The sequence below is a fragment of the Alligator sinensis genome, unplaced genomic scaffold, assembly GCF_000455745.1.
Source record: "Alligator sinensis unplaced genomic scaffold, ASM45574v1 scaffold249_1, whole genome shotgun sequence".
NCBI lineage: Eukaryota > Metazoa > Chordata > Crocodylia > Alligatoridae > Alligator > Alligator sinensis.
In genome coordinates, this window is record NW_005842593.1 from 186,110 (window position 1) to 197,367 (window position 11,258).

Sequence of the window (11,258 nt, forward strand, 5' to 3'; positions counted from 1 at the left end):
GTGGCCCGCAGAAGGGAGCCACTGCCCTTGCCCTCCCCAGGCCCTGCTCCTGGGAGGTGGTGGCACAGGGTGGGGGGTGGCAGCACTCCATCCCTGCCCACCAATGTGTACCCCCTAGCCCCTTTCCAAGTACCCCTGGGGGTACACAGACCCCTGGTTGACAACCCTGGACCTAGAGGGAATTTTTGTATGTCCCCTGCAAATACATGCTGGCATCCCAAACCCCTTCCAACTGACCATAGCTACCTAGAAGCTTGCTATGTACCAGGTCCATGGTTCCAGGATAGTCAAAGCAGGTGGGAAGGCCCAAAGGCTTTGGTGAGGGATTCCTGTATTCACCTCATAGAAGTGGGGAGAGGTTACAGTGAAGTAGAAGTCAGGGTAGATTTGTACCTTATAGACTAATCAAAGTAAGTGTGTGTGTGTGTGTGTGTGTGTGTGTGAGAGAGAGCGCCTTTTGTAAGCTGAAACTCACTTCAGATACTGTGAAAAGCTGTGCACAAAACAGTATAAAGGAGAGAGAAATGTAAATACAAAAGGCAGAATAGTGGGGCGGGGAGGTGGAAGAGTGAAGGGGCAAGGAGGGGCAGTGTAGAGAACCAATCAAGCAAGCAATAAACCCATCTGAACAAAAGGACTCTCAGAAACTAATCCAGGTAATGGGATAAGAATCCATGGTCCCTGTTTGAATCATACTTACCACCAGGACTGACCCTAGAGAGGTGTGGGGTCTGGGGCAAACCAGCCTGTGCGGGCCCCCTTAACATTTTATATAATTAAAAAGAAGTTCATATAATTAATAAAAACTCACCAATAAGGATCAGTGTTGCACTGCCTACATTCTGAAATCCACTGGGAAGCTGGGGGCAGGGCTACAGCTCCCAGCTCCTTGTTCACTGGCTGCAGGGCCAGGGCCAAGAAAGCCAGGCAGCATGGGCTGCTGAGTGGGATGGAAGCAGAAGCCCTGGCCCTGGTGCTGGCACTGTCGCTGGTGCAGCCTGCCCTGGAGGGCTACCTGCAGCATGGGACAGTGAACCCTAACCCTGTCACGAGGAAGAAAGTGCGCCTCTATAAGGCCAGGACCTTCTGGGCACCGAGGGCTGGTGAGGAAGGGGTTAACTGCTGAACTGGGACAGAGGATCAGCAGACCGTTAGAGGCAGGACCATAAAAACCCTGGGTTGAATGGCAGTAAGGGAGCCAGCAGCATCTCAGAGCTCCCAGGAGAGGCTTGGTGGGAAATCCAAAGCCAGGAAGAGGAGAGCTATAGAAGCCCTGGAGAGACGACAGCCGCACTGCAGCAAGGACTGGAGCTGATAGTGGTGAGCTGAAACATGAACCCTGCAACTGTAAGCTGACATATCGCTTTCCTTACTCACCTTTCTGGGTGGCAGATATTGCCCACGGATGGGACTGTTTATTTGTGTTCTTTGGGTTAAGGAATGAAACCGGAGATTTGGGTGAGGCTATTAGGGGACGGAGGAGGCCTCATTTTTGGAACCCACTCCAGAGTGGGATCCCCGGTGCCAGTGAGGGCGCAGTTTTTGGGGGCCACAGACCCCGGCGCCAGTGAGGGAACAGCCTTTTGTGGGGGGGCACAGCCTGGCGCCAGTGAGGCACAGAGAGAGACAGGGCTGCAGAGAGCCCGAGTGCCAGTAAGGGCGCAGTTTTGGGATGATCTTAAAAATGCCAGGGAGGCCTGGAGCACCTGGGGGATGCAAGTATGTAAATATATATTTTTTATTATTTGGACGGTGGGGTCGCACCCAGGTTTTGAACTTGTGACCCTGTCTGTGGGGCCAGCGTGCATGCCTCTGGGCTGCAGAGTGCCCTACTTCAGAAGGGAGCAGAAAAAGGGACCAAGAGCCTCCAGGCACTGGAAGGGAGAGCTAGAGCCCCGGAGTCAAACCCTGTTTGGTGGGTTTGGATGGAGAAGCCTAGCTAGAGAAAAAAGGGGTCAGACCATCCTAGGGGAGACCCCAATATAATCGGCAGTCTCCCGCTAGCATACTAATTCCATCAAGACATGGCAGGTGAGATTAGGGCGGGACAGCAGAGTTCCAAGAGGACTCCAAGGGCGCCTCACAGAAGGCACAGATGACCCGGAAGATGGCGCTGGGGAGGGCGACCTGTTACAGGCAGCCAACGTGAGGACTGCACTGGGTGGGCTGGGGATGCCCTTGTAGTGGGGGGTCCTGAGCAGGGCTGAGCTGAGCCACGGTGCCCAGTGTCTGGCAGCCTTACAGGAGCTCCGGGCCAGGTTGTGCTGTGGGGCAGGTGCTAGGCAGAACCTCTCCCACAGCCAGGACTTGGACTTGCTCACACGCGCATGCAACCAGGCGTGCATGCGTGCACACGCACATACGCGCACACACATGCAACCATATACATGCCCGCCCACACACGCACAAACACAACCAGACATGTGTGCGCGCGCACACACACAGACATGCAACCAGATACATGCCCGCTCATGCCTGCCTGTGCACAAATGCAACCAGACACACGCATGCGCGCGCAACGAAGCTTCTTATGAACAGATCTGTGTTGTCCTGGCATGAAGTGGCCAATGGTGTCCCTCAGGCGTCTGTGCTTGGACTGGTGCTTTTCAACATTATTAATGATATGGATGAGGGAGTGAAAAGCTCACTGGCCAAGTTCACGGACAACACCAAGTTATGGGGCAGTGTGGTCATGTCAGAAGATAGGTTGCAGATACAGGCAGACCTGGACATGTTCAAGAGTTGGGCAAACCAGAACCAGATGAAGCTTAATATGTAGAAGTGTAAGGTGCTCCATCTAGGGGCAAACAACCCTCAACATACATACAGGCTCGGTAGTGACAGTTTGACTTGCACCGTGGGCAAAAGGGACCTAGGGGTAATGACTGACTATTGCTTGAATATGAGCTGTCAGTAGGAGGCGGTGATCAGCAGGACAAACAACACGCTGGCACGCATCAACTGCTGCATCTTGTGTAAAACTAAGGAAGTGATACGCCCACTGTACTTAACACTGGTGAGACTGTAGTTGGAGTACTGCATCCAGTTCTGGGCGCTGCACTTCAACAAGGATGTGGAAAAACTTGAGAGGGTCCAGAAAAGAGCCACCCCCATGATCAGGGACTTGAAAGGCAAGTCATACAAGGAAAGTCTGATGGACCTAGGCCTCTTTAGTCTAAAGAAGAGAAGGTTGAGAGGGGACTTGATAGTGGCTTACCGCTATATCAGAGGAGTGCATCATGAGCTCGGTGAAAAACTGTTCACCAGGGCAGACCCGGGGAAGACCCCCGGCCAAGATTCATCTTGCTGTAACCATAAAAATGCCAGTGTCCACTATTGCAAAGTGTGGCATAGGAAATGAGCTGGTGAGGTTACAATTTGGTTCAAGTTGAGCAAGCAGCTACAAATATTGTCAAAGCATCAGTATTGCCAATGATAGTGGGGAGACGAATGGATAGAGAGAGGATGTGTGATGAGAAAAGTATGCAGTTATGGGTGTGTTATTTTAGAAAAATGCCCAGTAGTAGGAAATCAATTATATAAGTAGTCTGTACCCAGGAGCAGTAGGTAGTAAAAATAATGAATATACAAGAAACAAAAGGTATAAAAACAGCTGGGGAACAAAAATTCATTTGACTACTGGATTACAGCTCTGAATGTCCTAGTGAGACCCTGAACTGTCTGATCAACAGGATAGGAAGCAAGACTCACTTGTAAGGTAACTAGTACATTTTTTAGTATAGGAATGTGCTGTCTGTGGAATAAACCTGCATTAGTGGAGGGGAAACTCCTGTTTCTCAAGCATTCTCTGTCTCAGCAACTCAGTGGTTCCCTGATCCAAGGGTTTTGGGTAACAATTTAGGATATATTTTTCCACACTTAGATAAGACTTTCCACACAGAAAATACTTTTAAGTTTGGCTTCTCTACAGATCCAATGGTCTTCATGGTCAAAGACAAAAGCCAAGTCTAGTCCCAGTACAGAGGCCTGTCTTCATGGAAGTTACTCTGAAGTCTGTTAAAGTGCAAGCATACCTCCCAAAGGATGTTTCCAGGTGCTAATGGAACTCATTCTGTAGGTCAAGAAGTGGCCAAGGACAACATGATCTTGCCTGTCAATCTTTTGGCACCTCTCTTCTTACACTTTCATGACACTGTGTATCAGATTTCGCTTGCAGGGCTGATATACACTTTACTCTCCAGAGAGACCCCACTGGATGAGATGTTGTATTATCATGGCTAATACAATCTTCCTTCATATGGTGAAAGGATCTTTCCTCAGCATGCAGAGGGGTGGCCTTTGCATTTTTCCATCTGTCTTTTACCATTGTGATGGATGTCTCTCTTCCAGGATCAGTGTCTCTAGTTACCAGAGATGAGCCTTCACATCAATGTGTTAGAGCCCAAACTTGCAAGATTCAAACATTCAACATTCAAACACAACAAATCTATAGGCTACAAGGCAGGCCTGGAGTGGTAGAAATTAAGCTTTTAGTTTGAAAGTTTGGCAAAAGGCATCAAAATATTTGGAATCTATTCACAAAGATCCTGAGATGAACAGAATCAGTACAAATAAGTATCATGCATCTACACAAGACCATTACTGCAGTTGCTTAATTAGCTCCAAAGAAAACATCTCAGTGTCTACACATGCAGTGCTATTAGGACAGAATAAACTAATTAACTCCACCGCAGGTTAGTACTTAAATTTACAAGTATTTGTATTTACAAGTACTATCCTAGGGTGGTTTCCTTTTTGGGTCAGCTGTATTGGTCTGGGGCTATGTGATAGACAGGTATATGATATCCACTTGCATACACTACTGACAGATTCCCCAGGATACACAGGGGATTCACCCCCTTCTGCACTCCACTTAGCATGAAAAAGGATATTGTGTTATCTGAAATCTTGCTAGAAACATCAACCCATCTCCAAGTTGGTCTAATAAAAGATATCAACTCTAACCAGAAGACTCTGCCTATCCTAGGGTGGAGTCTTTGTACTCCCCAGCAATGCACATGCAACCACTGACAGGCCAAGCTGGGGCATAAGGGTGCTTCAGTGAGGAGGCTGCCTGCTGGCTAGCCCTGTACTAGAGCACCCTCATGCCCCAGTGAGCCCCTCTACAGCATGTCAAGCTGAGCCAGAGCAGCCCTGGACTGGCAGGCTGACCCCCTGGTTGCCCTGCCAGCTGGGACTGCTCCAACTTACTTCAAAATGCTGCAGCCCTGGGAACATGTTCAAATACAGCACTTGGGAGCAACAACATCTGGCACAAGATGCACTGGAGTTTAGTGCTGTACATTAATAGTACATCTAGCCAGTAGATAAAGAAAGCTCAGAGGATGGTACAAATACACATAGTACAATTCATATGAAAGGTATGTAGGAATGTTGCAAATATATACAAAACCCAGCAAATTGTAAGGTGCATTGCACCAAAAGTGATTTGATTGTATGTGCAATGATTCTTGTTTGATAGAAGCACTTCTGACGTATAACAAAGGCAGAAGAGAAGCACACTTTGGATTTGTGTTTAATTCTGCACTGACCCTGGTATTGGCCAGTATGACCACCTAGCCAATAGTATGAAATAAAAGCTATACGAAGTTCCCTTACCAGATTGACTTTTACTAGTAAATGTTTAAGATCGTGAATCCAAAAAAAGGTGACAAAGCCGGTAGGGAAATACATAGCACCCGAGCGAGGGACTAACAATAGAAGGATGGGGATGAGGAGGGGAACGCAACTAGGTTACAGGCAATACAATGTTAATGCTGAGAGAAAAAAACCTGTTACAATGGTCCGCAATGGTGGAAGAAGTGGTTCAAAGAAAGTGCCTCAGTTCATATAGAGTCTCATCGCGGGAGTCCTCTTTGGGTGGAGCAGGGTTGTCCATTGTTGAAGAATCCTCTCGAAGTGAAGGTCCATCTGGTGTAGGGGGTGGGGTGGGGTTCAGGCGGTCCCCTCTGGGTCCAGTCCAGCAGCGGTTCATCTGGTGGGGTCAGAGTACTGGCGGTGGCCCATGATGTGTTCCACATAGATGTTGCGGGACCAACGGATGGTGTCAGACACCATGAGGCAGCGCATCAGCTTGGCGTAGCGGCGGGAGTTGCGGTAGACACGCAGGACGCTCTCATTACTGGGATCCCAGGCTCCAAGCGTTCCCACGATGAGCGTGTCGACGGTCACATTGTAGCCGTGGCTCCTCAGGATGTCGGCCAGTGGGGCATACTACTCCCGCTTGCGGGCCTGGGCATCAGTGAATGCTTGGCGCCAGTTTTCGAAGGGGATGGTTACGTCCATGATTATGACCTTCTTGGCCTCCACGTTAGTGATAACAATGTCGGGTCGCATCTGACTCTTGCAGCCCGGGACGGTGTGGTTCATGGAAATCTCCTCCGCTACGGCCAGGATGGCCCTCACCAGGCGGTCCTAACTACATGCTTATTCATGCCACATTGTGGTAGGACCTAATTAGTAGAGATGCACCAATATATTGGTTGCATATTGTATTGGCACCAACGACAGGAAAATTGACAGTGTCAGCAATCGGCATCTGGGGGGGCGCGCAGTGGTAGGGAGCTGTCCCCCCTCCCCACTACCATGAGTCCCCTACCTCTGCCCCTCTCCCTCTCTCACCACAGGGACCTTGGTCTGCCCCCTCACACTTACTAGCAGGCTACTCTCCAAGCTGCCAGGCTGCATTCCTGTAAATCAGCTGTCCGTATTGGCCAAGAAAATCTTTCCCGGTGCATCCCTACTAATTATCCCCTAGAAGCAAAAACATTCACACAATGATTAGGCCTGCGCGAAGCAGCAAGTATTCAATTCGGATTGGGCCAATTTGGAGGGACAGTGATTCAGTTTGGTGATGTGAACCGCTATCCCGATTTGATTTGGATTTGGAGATTCAGCGTCGATTCAGAGATTCAGCCAAAGACTATAATGGGGAATCACTAAAATACCTGTAACATTTTCGGTTTTGGTTTGTTTTTTTTTTGCAGATTCAGATGAAAACAGCAGGGATGGTAGCCCCTTAGAGCATGAAGCCTGCCAAGTTTCAAAGAGATAGGTGCAGGGGTTTCTGTGAAAGCGCATCTCAAGGTTCTGAAAGTAAATAGAAGAAACAAATAGGTGCAGACGGAGTTAGGAGGGTGGCACTCACTCCGTCTGCACCTGGAGCTTGGGGAACCCCAGCAGTGGGAAGTTCACCTTCAGGAACACCAGCTGCTCCACCAAACCAGGATCGAAGCAAGTGCGGCAGGGTGTCACAGCATCCCCAGCAATGCTGAACACCCTCTTGTGTCCACTGACCAGTGTTCCACGCAACAGGTGTTCCTGGGCAACTGTGGCCCAATCCTGCCACACCTGGCTGTGGGTAACCCAATAGACCAAGGGGTTGCAGTCCAGCAGCTCCACGTCCTTGGTGAGATAGGTAGCCACCAAGGCCTCTGTGCTACCTGCTGCACGGTGGAGTCTGGTGCCTCTGGACCACAATATTGAAGCCATGCCATTGGTCCACATTGGCAGCAGCTGGCATGGAAGAGACTGGCTGGTGCTGGGATTGCTGGCAAGGAAAAGTGGATCCCCCTCTTCCACATCCCCTCACCTCTGCCCTTCTGCCTTCCTGACTATTCACCAGGACCTCCATCCAGTGATTGAGGGTTTTACTGCTGCAGATGCTTCCCATCACCTTTTGGTCGCACATGCCTAGCACATGGATCATACTGGACTGCAATGGATCCAGTCATTTTTTGATGCCCTCCTTCAGCTGCTTCACCAGTGCCTGCACCTCTGGTGAAAGTGGCTTGCCCCAGCCAAGAACATCATTCCCCTGGAACTTCTCTATTTCATTCTCAAGCTCCTTGACTATGCGGATCACCTGACTAAGGAGGGCATTGCCAGCACTGAGGGTATCAGTGGCCTTGAAGAACGGCTCGAGGACCACCAAGATCTGGGAAATGGTATTCCATTCCGCTTTCTTAATGTGGCTGAGGATCCCAATCTCCCTGAGAGAGGCCATCTCATGGATGGCCTTCTGTTGCTCCACCAGCCTTTCCAGCATCAGGTATGTGGAGTTCCACTGAGTCTCCACATCCTGCATGATTTTGTGCTGCGGGATGCTCAGCTCTGCCTGTTTGTCCCGCAGCATCTTGCCCTCCTTGATGCTCCGGTAGAAGTAGCTCACCACCTTCCTGCATTTTGAAATAAGCTGGCTGGTAGTGACAGCACCATCACCAGCAGCCCTGTCCCCCTCCCAGGCATCCCCAACTATGAGGTGGAACTTGTGTGCAACACAGTGGATGCCAACAAAGTTGATGTCACACACTACCTTGACCAAATTGGCCCTATTGTCAGTGACCATGAACTCACAGTCACAGGTAAGCTCGCTCTGCCCAATGAGCCACCCTTGCACCATGCAGTTCGTGGCCACCATGATCTCCCTTGCTATGTGGGATCCATCCATCACCTCCGCTTGAAAGAGAGCCCACCGACAGCCTGACTGATTGCACCAGTGCCCTGTGAGGGAGAGGTAGACATGATCTCCACCCCAGCTGCTCCAGATGTCTGAGGTGAAGTGCAAGGCTACCTGCAGACCTGCCTTCAGCAGCTCCTCCCTCAATTACTCCCTGCATGCTTCATACAGGGAGGACACCACCATCCTGCTAAAGGTGGTGTGTCTGAGCACTTGATACAATGGGGCCACAAACACTATGAGCTGCCTGAACCCTGGACGCCCAAAGGAGAAGGGCTGGCCCTCCACAGTAAGCATCTCCCCAATGCTGTGGGTGACCTCGCTCACCTTCAGAACATGTCCCCCTTTGTCTCCGCCTTTCCCCCACTGGTTCAGGGTGGTCTGCCTCTGCTTCATGGGGATGGGGGCTTCAGAGTGAGAGGGGGACTTCCCACTGGTGCCAGGCTTATAGCAAACCCCCCCCCCCTTTTTCTTTTTTTAATTTATTTTAAAATGCATTCCCTCCCCTTCCCCAACCATTTCTGACTTTTTCTCTCCCTCTCTATTCCCTATAGATAAGCATAAGTAAGCTAAGATGTAGGATAAGCTTTAACATTTTACTTTAGGTAGTAAGTTTTATTTTTCTCTCCCCTCTTTGCTAATAAGTGCTCTGCTATTTTGATATAGATTATTACCTATAAAACAGTGGATATTATTATGTTTGTATTGATTTTTTTTTTTTTTTTTTTACTGTTGTATATTGTATTATTATCATTTTCGTATTGATTTTTATTGTTTTATGTGGATATTGTATGGTTTAGGTCTGTCTTTGTAAGTGAACCAAAGTCATGTCAAGTTTCCATTTTATATGTCAAGCCTCCATCTTGTGTCCCCTGCCTGGGCATCCCATGTTGCAACTGCATGAGTCACATACCCCTCCCATGTAAATTGGTTCCCGGAGGAATGAGAATGATTGGAATACAATAGTAGCAGTCCTCTACTGAATGGCCTGTAATGACTGGGCCATCACCTTGCATTGATTCATCCAGGAACCATGTACCTCACCCAGGAACAGAGACAAGAACCCAGCATTTGAAAGACAAAAGATCCTGCAGAACCAGCAACTCTACCATTGTACCCCACCATTATAGACACCCAAAACTGCACATCCCTGCATGGAGCACACATGCTCAGTATGCCAGGGGCTGACCCTTGCCTAGGCATGCTTCCTGTCACTAAGGTCATACAAGGTCCGCCCTATAAAAAGGGGCAGTAAAGAAAGAGCCAGTGGGATGCCCTCTCCATCTGGACCAGCACCATGCCACACCACCTATCCACCCAGAGGCCCTGCCGGCGACCCCACTCTGGACAACACCTACTGGACAAAGACCCCTTTCCAACCTGGATAGGTAGCTGTCATTCCCCACCCTCTCTTCAACCAAGGACTCTGCTTCTCTTCCCTACCTGGACTCCAACGCTTCCACTGAGTCTCTTTCTCCTGCTGCCATTGTGAGTGCGTGCATGTGTGCACAAACCAATAACTTCATGAGGCTGTGTAGTGTGTTGTCTGTTTAATAAAACTGTTATTTGGACCCCTAAGTTGGGTTTTGCTTTCCTATGGTTTGGCTCTACTCCAATCTCTGCTCCTCACCACTCTAACTTCCATCTCATTTCTCCCTCTTCTGCTTCTGGGTCATTGACACCTCCAATACCTGTCCTGAGCTCCTCTCTGTCTCCAAACCCACTGTTTCTTTGCCATTGTCTTATCCCCACTGCCTTTTCCTTTTTCCCTGAGCAACCAGGTTTCTACCTCAGTTTCTTTCCTGGCTGTCTCCTTCTTGCCACCACTTATCTGCCCCCCTCTGCAATATTTCAGCTGCCTGCCTCAGTTTCCAGCCCCAGTCTACCTTACGTAAATTGAAGCCTCAGTTCCTTCTCTGGTAGTCCACCAGTTCTAATCCCAGTTCTGACAACTTTCACTCCCTACACTTTAACTCTCTCTCTCTCACCTTAACCTTTCCCCAAGTATCCCAGGTAACCCAAGCGCACACACACACATTGTACCATCCAAGTTAGGAACTTACCTGTGTACATGTGTAGGTGGGTTGTGTGTGTGTGTGTGTGTGTGTGATTGTGTGCATGATATACGAATTAGTGATCTGTGTCTAACTTTTGAGGTGTATAGCATATGCTTTGTGTGTTTGTATATGTGCAATTGTGTCACACCCTCCTGTCTAACAGCACAAAATTGAGATCCTGCGAGTTGGCCTGACCCCACAGGGCAACAGGCTGAGGAAAAACAAGGGCAAGGGGGTGCTGCCTCCTGGGATTCAGCAGCATCACCATGATGGCAAAATGTTTCACATCTTTGCCCCGGTTGATCTGCCTTCAGCAGTGGTGGCAGGTAACATACCTGGGATCATCCACCACCTCAAAATGATCCCACACTACACTACCCACCCACTTCTGGGTTGAGGGTGGGGATCCTGCCTTATCCTCCTCCTCACCAGGCAGAGGCACAATAACAAGAGAAGCTGAGCCACCTGCCCCCACAACCTTCTCCAAAGTGCCTTCCAGAGGAGACCTGCCCCTAGGGGAACTTTAAGGGGCATGGGCGTCTGGTGCCTTGAATCGCACATGCCCCCCCCCCATGAGTTCCTGACTGGGGGGGGTCCCCCAGCAGCTGATCTCACTTACTGGGGGGAGTCCCCCCAGTGGCTAATCTCACCAAAAAGTGGCTGCGCCACTTCTGGAAGTGGCATGGCTGCTTTTGCCGGTGGCATCGCTCTCCAGCCCGCAT